Source organism: Terrapene carolina, unplaced genomic scaffold (assembly GCF_002925995.2).
Source record: "Terrapene carolina triunguis isolate 2854851 unplaced genomic scaffold, T_m_triunguis-2.0 Scaffold88, whole genome shotgun sequence".
In the NCBI taxonomy this organism is placed as follows: domain Eukaryota; kingdom Metazoa; phylum Chordata; order Testudines; family Emydidae; genus Terrapene; species Terrapene triunguis.
In genome coordinates, this window is record NW_020664439.1 from 31,674,851 (window position 1) to 31,685,756 (window position 10,906).

A 10,906-nucleotide genomic window follows, 5' to 3' on the forward strand; every position below is an offset into this window, starting at 1 on the left:
ACCTTGACACTATATACTACAGATGAATAAAATTAAGTAATCACAGAAACAAGTAGAATACAGTCAAAGTACTGAACATTAAAAAGGTCAAAGTTACAGCGCATAGCACTACTGCTGCACTGCATGCTACTACATCTCAGATATATTGCACTGCTGCCATATATTGTAATACTGTTTGAATTATAAAGACTATGGATGAAATCCAGGCCCCATTGATAAGAACTACAGATGAAATCTTGTCCGCACTGGCAAAAATTCCTTTGATTTTATTTAGGCCAGGATTTCACCCTACAAGCCTGATTCTTTAAATCCTTTCACCTTATATAGTGAATTACACATGTGCAAAATGCTTCCAATGTGACTTAGCAACATTTTACACTCAGTTTGCATGGATGTATGTGACTGAAAAAGGCAGTTGGGAATCAGGCCTGTTTTCTACAGCTCTAGATATTGTGCCAATTTATTTGCTGGAGTAAATGGATGCAGCTCTATTGTAGCCAGTGAAGGTAATTCTCCATTAACACAGAGCCAATCCATTGGTTGCCATTGCTACTGCTGGTGTATAGGCCCAGATGGGGGAAGGAAGGCCCAGCTAGTGCTTCCCTCCCCAGCTCCTTGGGGTATGGGAAGCTGATGTAACTGGGGCCAGACCAGCAACAGCCAGACCAGAATCAAAAGTACATGCATGCCTCCCCTTAGCTATGCTGTGCTGAGCATCTGGGCTCTAGATCTGCACCAGCGTTAGTGAGAGTTTTCGCACATACAACTGGAAATTCTACACACAATTACTTACCCATCCTGTACACACACAACTGACTGACTTTGGGTGTGAAAATACAGATTTCTCTATGCAACTGCAGAGTCATATGAGACCTCAACTTCAGTGCCTTTTTAAAGGCTTGTAAACAGGCCTGAGTGTTCATAGATAGCTATTTTGCATTGCTGTTTACTGTATATCTCATACATATGGAATATTTAAAACTGTCTAATTATGATTAGAATGAGTGAATCCATAATACATTACCTCTTAAAATGCAGTTGACCTAAAAGGCTATGACTTGTGATTTTGAATGCCTCAGAACTTGGGTGCCCAATTTGAAGGGGCTGCATTTCACAGGGCAGGTGGTGGTAGCACGTTCTGCAAATCAAGCCCCTTTGAAAATGTAGGCCTACATCCTCTGTATTGCTAGTGCTGTTAAGCCATTCAGCCAGTATTGTTAGGATTGAAAGTGCCATTCTGAAGCCCTAGAATGAGCCAATATGTTTAATACTATAACATGTAAATTTCCAGTGGTATGTTTTCGAAGGAGATAATTAAATATACAAATTATTTAACACACTGAGGAAAGCAGAACATTTTTTCTTATTATAAAGTTGTCATATCACAATACACCATTGTTCCACCAAAAATACTGTATTGTAATAAAAATGATCTCTAACAATGTAATAGTTATCAAGGACAGTATGTGGTGCAATCAAAGAAGGAGCTAACTTAATGCACAATAAAAGAGCAGCTGTGAAAGAAAACACATTTTTACTGGAGTTCTTAGAGGCAAACTGGTTTTAAAATGACTTGGAGAAGAGATTTCATAAAACTGAAATATTATGTCTAAATACAAGGAGAAAGGGACAAGAAAGGTGATGAAGGGGAGGGGAAGAACAGAGTAAACAAATTCCTATTCAAGGAGACCTCCCTCTCATGTATTCATTTAAAAATGTCAGTACAACACAATATAGTCCTACCCACATGAGTAAGAAAAAAAAAAAGTCACCAGTACCAAATTTAAGGTCCAAGATCATGTTAATTTTAATTGAAATGCAAGGCTAGAGGAAAAATACTTAACTGAGTACAACTGTGTATAAGGAGAACCAAGATCCATTCTTTTCTAGCAGAGTGAGCTGAAAATGTTTGTTTTCCCTCCTCTGGAAAATTTTGATTTTTGTTTGAGAAAATGAAAATCTGAAAAGCTTTCTTTGAGGAAAAGTCAATATTTTTTTCATAGAAAGCAGATAATTTCTGTGAAAACTTCTGTTTTATCCATGAAACAATTTCAATTAAAATATTTCAACCAACTCTACCTTTTACTGTATTGGATTTTCCCAAAAAAAGATCATGTTAGATTTGTTACAATATGTTAACAAGAACTTCAATATTGTCATGCCTGAAAATATATTAGAAATACACTATCTATACATATAGCCAATCCCTTGTACTGTATTTTATTACATGTGGTCAATTTCTGCATAGGGTTGCCCACCCTCCAGGATTGTACTGGAGTCTTCCAGGATTAAAGATTAATCTTTAATTATTGTCATGTGATGAAATCTCCAGGAATACGTCCAACTAGCATTGGCAGCCCTATTTCTGCAGCCCTTTCTGCAGGACATGACTGCCATGGAAACCAGTGAGAATTCATGTGTGTAATGGTAAATGATCATACTTACTTGTGAGATGCTCAGTTGTATAGTCTTCCCTTGACACTGGAGGGTGACAAGCCCTTGTCATGCAGTTAGTATTACGCTGCATACTTTTGCACTAGGTAAACTACCTTTGTGATTGTGTAATACTAAAGTGAGCAGATTAAATGGAATGAGCAGAGGAGAGGGATTGCAAAACATTATATTTAACATACCAGAACTCCTCTGCCCTGTAACAATATTGTCTAGGCATGGAAAACCAAGATTCAGTTACTCTCTGATAAGCTTCAAAATGTGATAAGCAAAAATGGGCCATATGGGCCCTCACCGGGGGATGGCATATAGTACAAAAGAGAATACTAGATATTAAGGCCACAAGGGACCGTTATGATAGTCTGACGTCCTGTGTAACTCAGGCCAAAGAAACTCCTATCTTTCAGAAAGACTTGATTTAAAGACTGCAAGTGATGGATAGTCCACCACATCCCTAGGTAATTTTTTTAATGGCTAATTATCTTCACTGTTAAAATTTTTCACCTTAATTCTAGACTCAATTTGTTTAGCTTCCTTTTCCAACTACTGGATTTTGTTACGCCTTTTTCAGCTAAATAGAAGTACTTTGCTATCAGAAATCTCTTCCCCACATAGGTACTTGTAGACTGTGGTCAAGTCACTTCTTAACCTTGCCTTTAATAAACTAAAGCGATTGAGCTTCTTTAGTCTCTCACTTTAAAGTATGTTTTTCAGATCTCAAATCCTAATTGTAGTTCTCTTCTGAACCTTCTCCACATGGGATTAGCTTGAATATATGCTGACACATAAAACTGAGCTAGATTATGCTACTTTATGTTCAGTGGTATTTTACTTTTCCAATGATTCTTAACCTGGGGTGCACCCCCCCCCCGGGGTGCAAGATGCCCTGTCTGGGGGTGCAAGACATGCCAGATTTTTTTAGAAGGTAAATCATCGAAAACACAAATTAAGCACAGACTCTTAAGTACAACTACTTTGTTTCATCAAACCTATGTATTCATTAACATTATACAATTTTTAACGATTACTGTAATATACAAACAATATAATATACAAACAAATTTACTTTCAAGTTTTTAAGCTAATTGTAGGGGTGTGAGAACATATTTAAACTAATTGTAGGTGTGCAGGAGCATATTTTGAGAACCAAAGGGGTGCAGGCTGCAATAAAGATTAAGAAACACTGCAGTAAGACTATTCAGAGTAAGGTGCTGCTCAGTGAGAGTGTAGCAGAATGTGGGCTTGAGTTTGAATGGCATTGCAATCGTGAGTCCTTCATTAGATGTAACCTGTACAATGATATATTGCTGGCTGACTCATAATTGCTATGAGGATTTTTTAGGTATGTTCTTCACATTTCTGTCTAAAAATTCACTGACTTCATTGGAAATATTTGATTGCTGTGTTGTCTTCCTTTGTAGCTATCAAAAGCTTAATGTTTTGCTATTTCCTTTTCATTGCCACGGTAATTGTTAACCAGAAAAAAGGGGGGAGAGGAAGGCATTAAGTAGACAGTTTAGCCTCATTTACCTTACCTTTTTAAAGCTTTTTTAATTAATCAAAAGAATCTGCCAAGACGTAGTCACCATTTAAATACACAGATTATGTTTGAAAGATTAATTATTTCCTCAAGATCACCTCATAATGAACCAGCTTGTGAAGAAGTGAAATCATCTCCTAAAGGGAATGAATACATCAGGCTAAAAAAGCAAGTAAAGTAACACACTATTCACCAACCTAGCATGTTGCTAATCTCAATACCTCTAATTTACATCACAGTGTGCTGCCACCATAGTAATTAAACTGGATGACATTATATGACTGTTTATTTTCAGCAAATGTAATTTTTTCCTCAGAAAACAAATAATTAAAACAAAGCTTAGAGTTTATTCACAGGCAGGGGAGCCTTTGGTCAACAGTGAGCCTGGTTTCAAAGAAAACAGGAATCTTCAAAGTTGTTTGCTTGTCAGGCAGAGGGGCAGGAGTAAAGTGTTTGTGTGTGTGTGTGTGTGTGTGTGTGTGTGTGTGTGTGTGTGTGTGTGCGCGTGCAAGAGGTTACATTATCAGAAAAAAAGGAAAGGGCATGAAGGAAAAAAATAGCAAGAAATCTGGAGCTGTAGAGGTTTGGAAAGTCAGCAAGAAAATCAACCTAGAATTAGAAAACCATGTGTAGACAGAAAAGGGTCTCAAGGTGTATCATTAGATGAAATGTTACTATGTGGATGTTTGTATAAAAAGCCTTGTTTTGAACTCCAGCTGGCAAAATTCAGTGCAGGGTGTGTGTGTGTGTGTGTGTGTATATATATAAAAAAATATTTTGCATATGTTAAATAAGTGCTAAACATTGAATGATCTGATACAGATACATATAATCATAAGTGTATCCAGAGTTATAACAGTTGATGCTAACACGATTGCTGTAAGGGATGTTAAACTGTGTATTTCGGGGTTGAGGCAACCACTATTAGAGATCAGGATAAGACTTAAAGTGGGAGGCAGATTATCCTACTTTTTACTACTAACACCTCCTTCAAAAGCATCTGGTGCTGCCATTGTGGGAGACAAGGTACTGGACTAGATAGACCTTAAGTCTGATCCAATGTGGCTATTCCTCCATTGCTACATATCAGCTGGTCTCTGTTCATATTCTTTGTTCCTTTGCATGATCCTGCCGTCTTGTTGAGGTGATTGGGTTCCTGTAGTGCCAAAGACTGAATAGTCATATTAAGAGAACTGCCTTTTCACTCCTAGAGGTGACCTTTTTAAGTTAAATTTTAGCCATGGGCCAGTTTCCTTAAGGAGAAATCCTAAATAATTAAATAGAAAATGATCATCTTTCTCTAGATATTTTGTACCATTCTACAGAATTTGAGTTATATCCCTGCTTTAGAATTTCATAGAATAGTTTTAAAAACACAGAAAATAAATCATGTGTTAACATGTATCTGTTTTAGAGTAATCAGTATAGAACCTTATAAAATTTCTGTAGCCTCTATTTAGATATGTACTTAGTTCCCATCACTGTAGTTGGGGGGATAAATCCTGGCCCCCTGAAATAAACAGCAAAACTCCCATTGACTTCAGTGAGATCAGGATTTCACCTGAAGTGTCAGTTTCACTTCTACTAAATTTGATAGGATTGTAGGGGCTAATTTGAAATAAATGCATGCTATGTATTATGGAGTCCCAGTCAATGACTAGGGCTCCACCATTCTATAATACAAATAATAAATTATATATATCCAATGGATTGGAAAAGGAATGGTTCCTAGAATCCTGTTTTGATCTCTGATGGAGGGACAATAAGAAAAAGTAAAGAGATGATTAGCATCAGTTTTCTTTTTAATTGTTTTTATCCTAATACTTCTGCAAAACTAGTTTAGTAATTAAAATACTCCCCTTACACAATGTATGTCTGAACCAAAATATATATTTTAACATATACAGGGACCTATGCGTATAAATGGCCTGAGAATATAATCTTTGGTGCCTTAGTTATAAGCTTACTTATGCTATAAAATATGGATCGATTTATCAAGAGGACCTGAATAGGAGAATTCCAGTGGCATGATTTGTTTACTGTAATAGAGGATGGTCTAGAAGTTCATAGCTCATGGGATTACTGAAATCTCTGCAGCTTGTTTCTGCAGTCTGTTTAATAAAAAAAAAAAAAAAAAATTGCCAAGCCTTTGTACAAGATCTTTTTCAACTCCCCCCCTCCTCCCCCCCCCCCACTACTTTTCTTCTGGGAACTTCCCGGCTCTTACAGTGGTTAAGAAGACAATTCTAAATGACTGCACTGAAAACATTATACCTTATTTTGAGCTGGAAAATTGAACCAGCGTGTGATCACAGGTAGACAACAGTTTTATGGCAACTGCAAATAGTTGCATGATTACTGAAGTATAGCTGCCACTGGAAAACAAAAAGCTGCAAGAAGCCAGTCATAAGCTGTACCAATTTCAAGCTTGTAACATTTTAAAATTAGAATTCAGTAATTTATTGTGGATATATTTTCTGATTGGCTGTGATCAAATTTCTTATTTTTACTTAACCATTCTAATGGTCTGATGCATTGTATGAAAAGAAATCTTGAATAAATTGCATGGTTCCTTTGTTACGCAGTATGTCACCTGTCATATTCCCCCTAACAATTTAGTATGGATTAATTGGAGCCGCAGATAGGAAAGAGGAGACTTATTTGTTCTGCACAATTTTGCAAAACTACCTTTTTCTGCCCACAGCTGGGGGAGATGGAATCATTAATCTTATGTTACTAGAGGTCAGATATAGCCTAAAATCAATTGTAAGTGTCTTTTGGCATATTAAAGATTAGAAGAGCTAAATAAGCAGTGTAATGTTTTATTATAGCCTTGATTTGAAAGGTTAATTTGGAGATCACTCTCCCATCATTCTAATAATTAGGGTTTTTTCTATTTATAGGGATTTTTAAATAGTTTGTTTACCAACCCAATCACTAACAGATGGCAATGCTGCTACTGCTTTTTTTCCCCTGTTGTGTTCTCTCCCATCTGACCTCATTCACTCTACAGCAGAGAATTTCTAGTCAGCTTTTTGCTAGCTCGTTGGATAATAGTTTTATAGATTCAATTTAGGACTTAGAACTGTTTTGATTCTGATGAATAAAATGCAATAGCATTACTACGTAGTCAGATAAGTTGTTAAAATGTTGGTTTATTAATAAAAATAAACATTCTTTTATGACCCTAGAAAAGTTTTCATCTGTAAAAGTCTATCATCTGCGGGGGGAAAAAGTTTGAGGAATGATCTAGTCAGTGTGAAGCTTCAACAAAATTAAGGGTAGCAAACAGACACATTGTGCTTCTTTTGAATTTTCCATTTGGGTATGGTATAAAAAGATCTACTTACTCTGAATAAATCTTACCATTTATATAGTCCTTAACCCCTAAGATGTATATTCAGCAACATGGATACATCATTCTTGATTGCTAGCAAATATTCATCAGACTTGATTGCTAGCAAATATTCTTAAATAAAACCTAGGCAAGATAATTAAGATTTCCTTCATACGATGATTCAAATGGTAACTTGGATTAAGCAATATTAGAAGCACCAAATAAGAGTTTTGGAAGCAGTGCTACACCCAGGGGGTTCTGTGCTTGACTACAACTCTAGGCAAAAGACTCTGTCCTGACCTATGATAGCCAGTGGTGCAAGTAGCTTTCAACTGTTACCGATACAGTACTTACCCCTAACCCTGCCCCCCTCACAAAAAATGTTCCATGACTAGACCCCTGCGCGGATACTCATTTATATGCGTGGATGCAGATATCCGCAGATAGAAATTGGTATCCGCTGAACCGCAGGGCTCTCCTGGGAACCGCAGTGGTGAAAGGAGCAGAACATGGGGCTGCCACTCCCAGGAGACAGCACCCCGTGCCGGCAGCTCCCCCGGCACAGTTGTACCGCCCCAGCCCAGTTCTCTGGCAGGGCCGTACAGACCCCCAGATAGGAGGTGCAGCTGTTTGGAAGGGCTGAGGGCAGTACAGCCATGCCGGAGGAGCTGCCGGCGCAGACTCCTGGGAGCAGTGGCCCAAGATTCTGTTCCTCTCGCCGCTGCGGTTCCTAGGAGAACATTGTGGTTCAGCAGATACTGATTTCTATCCACGGATATCCGCATCCACAGGTATAAATCTGAATCTGCGCAGGGCTCTACAGTTCATTCTTGAAAATGTGCCTTTCCGGTACAGTGTGCCCACAATAAATGGTACTGTGTACCTGGCCGTACCCGCTTACTTGCACCATTGATGATAGCAAATACTACTCTTTATCACCTGCTACCTCTTGTTCAGGTTTTTGTTTACAGATGGTGAAACTGATCCTTATGAAAAGGACTGAGAAGGCTCTCTGTATCATTTAAAGCACACCTAAACCCTACAATAAGGGATTAAATGTTGCACAAGGCTTTTTGCAGCATTTCTGACCTGGGGTTAATTTCTCCATTCATTCTTTGGTGAAATCCTGGCCCCATAGAAGTAAATGGGAGTTTTGCCATTGGCTTATATGGACCCAGGATTTCATCCCTTGTGCCAATTTCTTTCTTAGGGTATTTGTCCAATCAAAATTTATATTTGTAATAACTTAACTTTTACCAGGCTGTCTCTCACTACGTGGTTATTCAGTTCCAAGGGCAATGATTTCAGTTGAAGCCTCTACATATGACTTTCATACAAATAAATAACAAAAATGGTGAGTAATTTGTGGATTTAGCAGGACCAGGCTTTTAGGATCATTTAATTTTTAGGGCATTGGAAACCTTTTCTTTTTTCTAATGAGTCTGGGCCTGCTTGAGTCACTACTACTAGAAAATCTAGGCCATTGTAATATGATATGATGAGGTGACATTTAAAAAAAAAAAAATCTTGTCATATTCACATACAGTAATTGTGAGTAGCACTTCTGTGCATGATGCTCGGCAGAGAAGATGGGGCCAGTTACAAGCTGTCTGGCTTATATAAATGTGGCTGTCCCAGGGCTCTGGCCAGCGGTGTTGGAGCATTGTAGCTTGGACCGTTTCAATTGCATATCTTCATTAAGTGGGTAGAAGTGGTATCTATGCCAGTGGACACTAGGAGAGTTTGGAGAGGTGCTACAGGTGAATGCATTTATGTGAATTCAGTAACTCTAACACATCTCACGGCTGGTACAAAGGGACTGCAGCTGAAATTCTAGCCCAAAAAGGAAATACTCTTAGGCCATCAGAGGGTGAAATAGAAGCTGTGCAGTTGCTGTATACAATCGGTTTGGGAGGTGGAGTTCATCTCCTTTGTCTCTTCACACTCTGAATACCCTGCGTCTGTGTGGGTGGAGTGAATTTAACACCAGAAAATAAAGCAGTGCAGAATTCACAGCTACCTTTTTACATACTTTTGGTTTTGCTCTTTTCTCAGAAAGTTGGCATTTTTTTGTGTTTTTACACATTGCTATGTTTAAAGGCAATTACTGTAGTCACAATGATGATTTTGTTGCATCTACCAGGTAATATGTCAATGAATATAGTTACCTTGTTGATTTATACTTACTTTTTTCTCCTAACCCCCCAACTGTGCTATTTGAGTATATCCTGAGTTTAATTTCTTAAAGAATCAGATGCCAGTGTGATTCTGATAAACAAGAAATATGAGATCGGGGAGGCCACACAGACTTTATGCATGAAGCTGCTGAGAGGGGTTTTGATAGTGGGCTGGCTTGGCAGAAAGATCTGTCTCAGGGGTTTCTGTAGCACTGATCACCAAAGACCTTCCCCATAGACTTCCATCGATCACCCCAGTGCACAGCTCAGTTGCTCAGACTGTTTTGTCTTTGGTGCACCGGAGTGGATAATATGCATCCTCACTGACTTCTTCCTCAGCCCACCCAGTTTGCATATTTCCCCCTTCCCCCCCCCACACACACACAAACCAACCAACTGTTAGTACAGAGCTATTTTTGCAAGGTCAGTAGGATGGGGAGATTCCCAGAAGGCTGGCTGGCCCTTTCTCCCCTTCTAGTTTGGGAGTTGGGGAGAGATCTATGCACAGAGGTTCTTCTGTGCACATGGATCTGAGAGAAACCGTCTCTCACGTTTGGGTTTGACAGACCATGTTTTCCAGTCAGTATCTAGTGTTCCTGTTCTGAAATACAGTAGCTTTGTTTCATTTGTCAGCCTTTTTAAAGGCTGGAGTCATCGTATGGTGGTATTATCCCATAAATATAATTTACTACATTCATGGACAACTTACAGTAGATTTCCAAGAAGAAGGCTAATGCGACCTCAGCCAGTTTGCATAGAATACGTCACTGGCCATTATGGGTGGTTTATGATTTAATCCTTTTTAAATTCTTCCTGTAACTACTTAGTTTTTTCACTTAATTATATCAGTAGTCCTTCGGGAGAGACAGTTTTTAGAGCATTATCCAATCATGAAGCATTGATTGTACTATATAAAGCTCTTGCTCTTTTAAAGTGTGAGAATCTCTTTGTATTTAGTCTTGTAAATGGGATAATACTTTCCTGTAGTAAACTTTAGGTTGAACTTTATCACAGATCATCATGGTATTTCTATTTGGCAATACTCTGTTTTAACTCTTCTGTGGTATATTACTAAATATTTTCTACACACTTTTTGAATTCTGAAATGTATAGTCCAGTGATATGACATACTTAAAGTAGTAGGGTTTTTTTTTAAAGAGAAATGCTCTCTAAAAGCATTGTGATACATATTTGGTTATAGCTCAGAAAGCCATTTTATTTAATCCAACAGATTTGCCAGATGAAATCAACTAGTGAATTGGCACAACAACCAACAGGGTACAAATTTGTGAAGGTCATTGATAGCAAATAGGTTCTATTCACCATGCTCAGAATCAGCAGTGAACCATATACCCATCTCTACTGCAGAATATCTCTGGAGGGAATTTTGAGAACTATGAC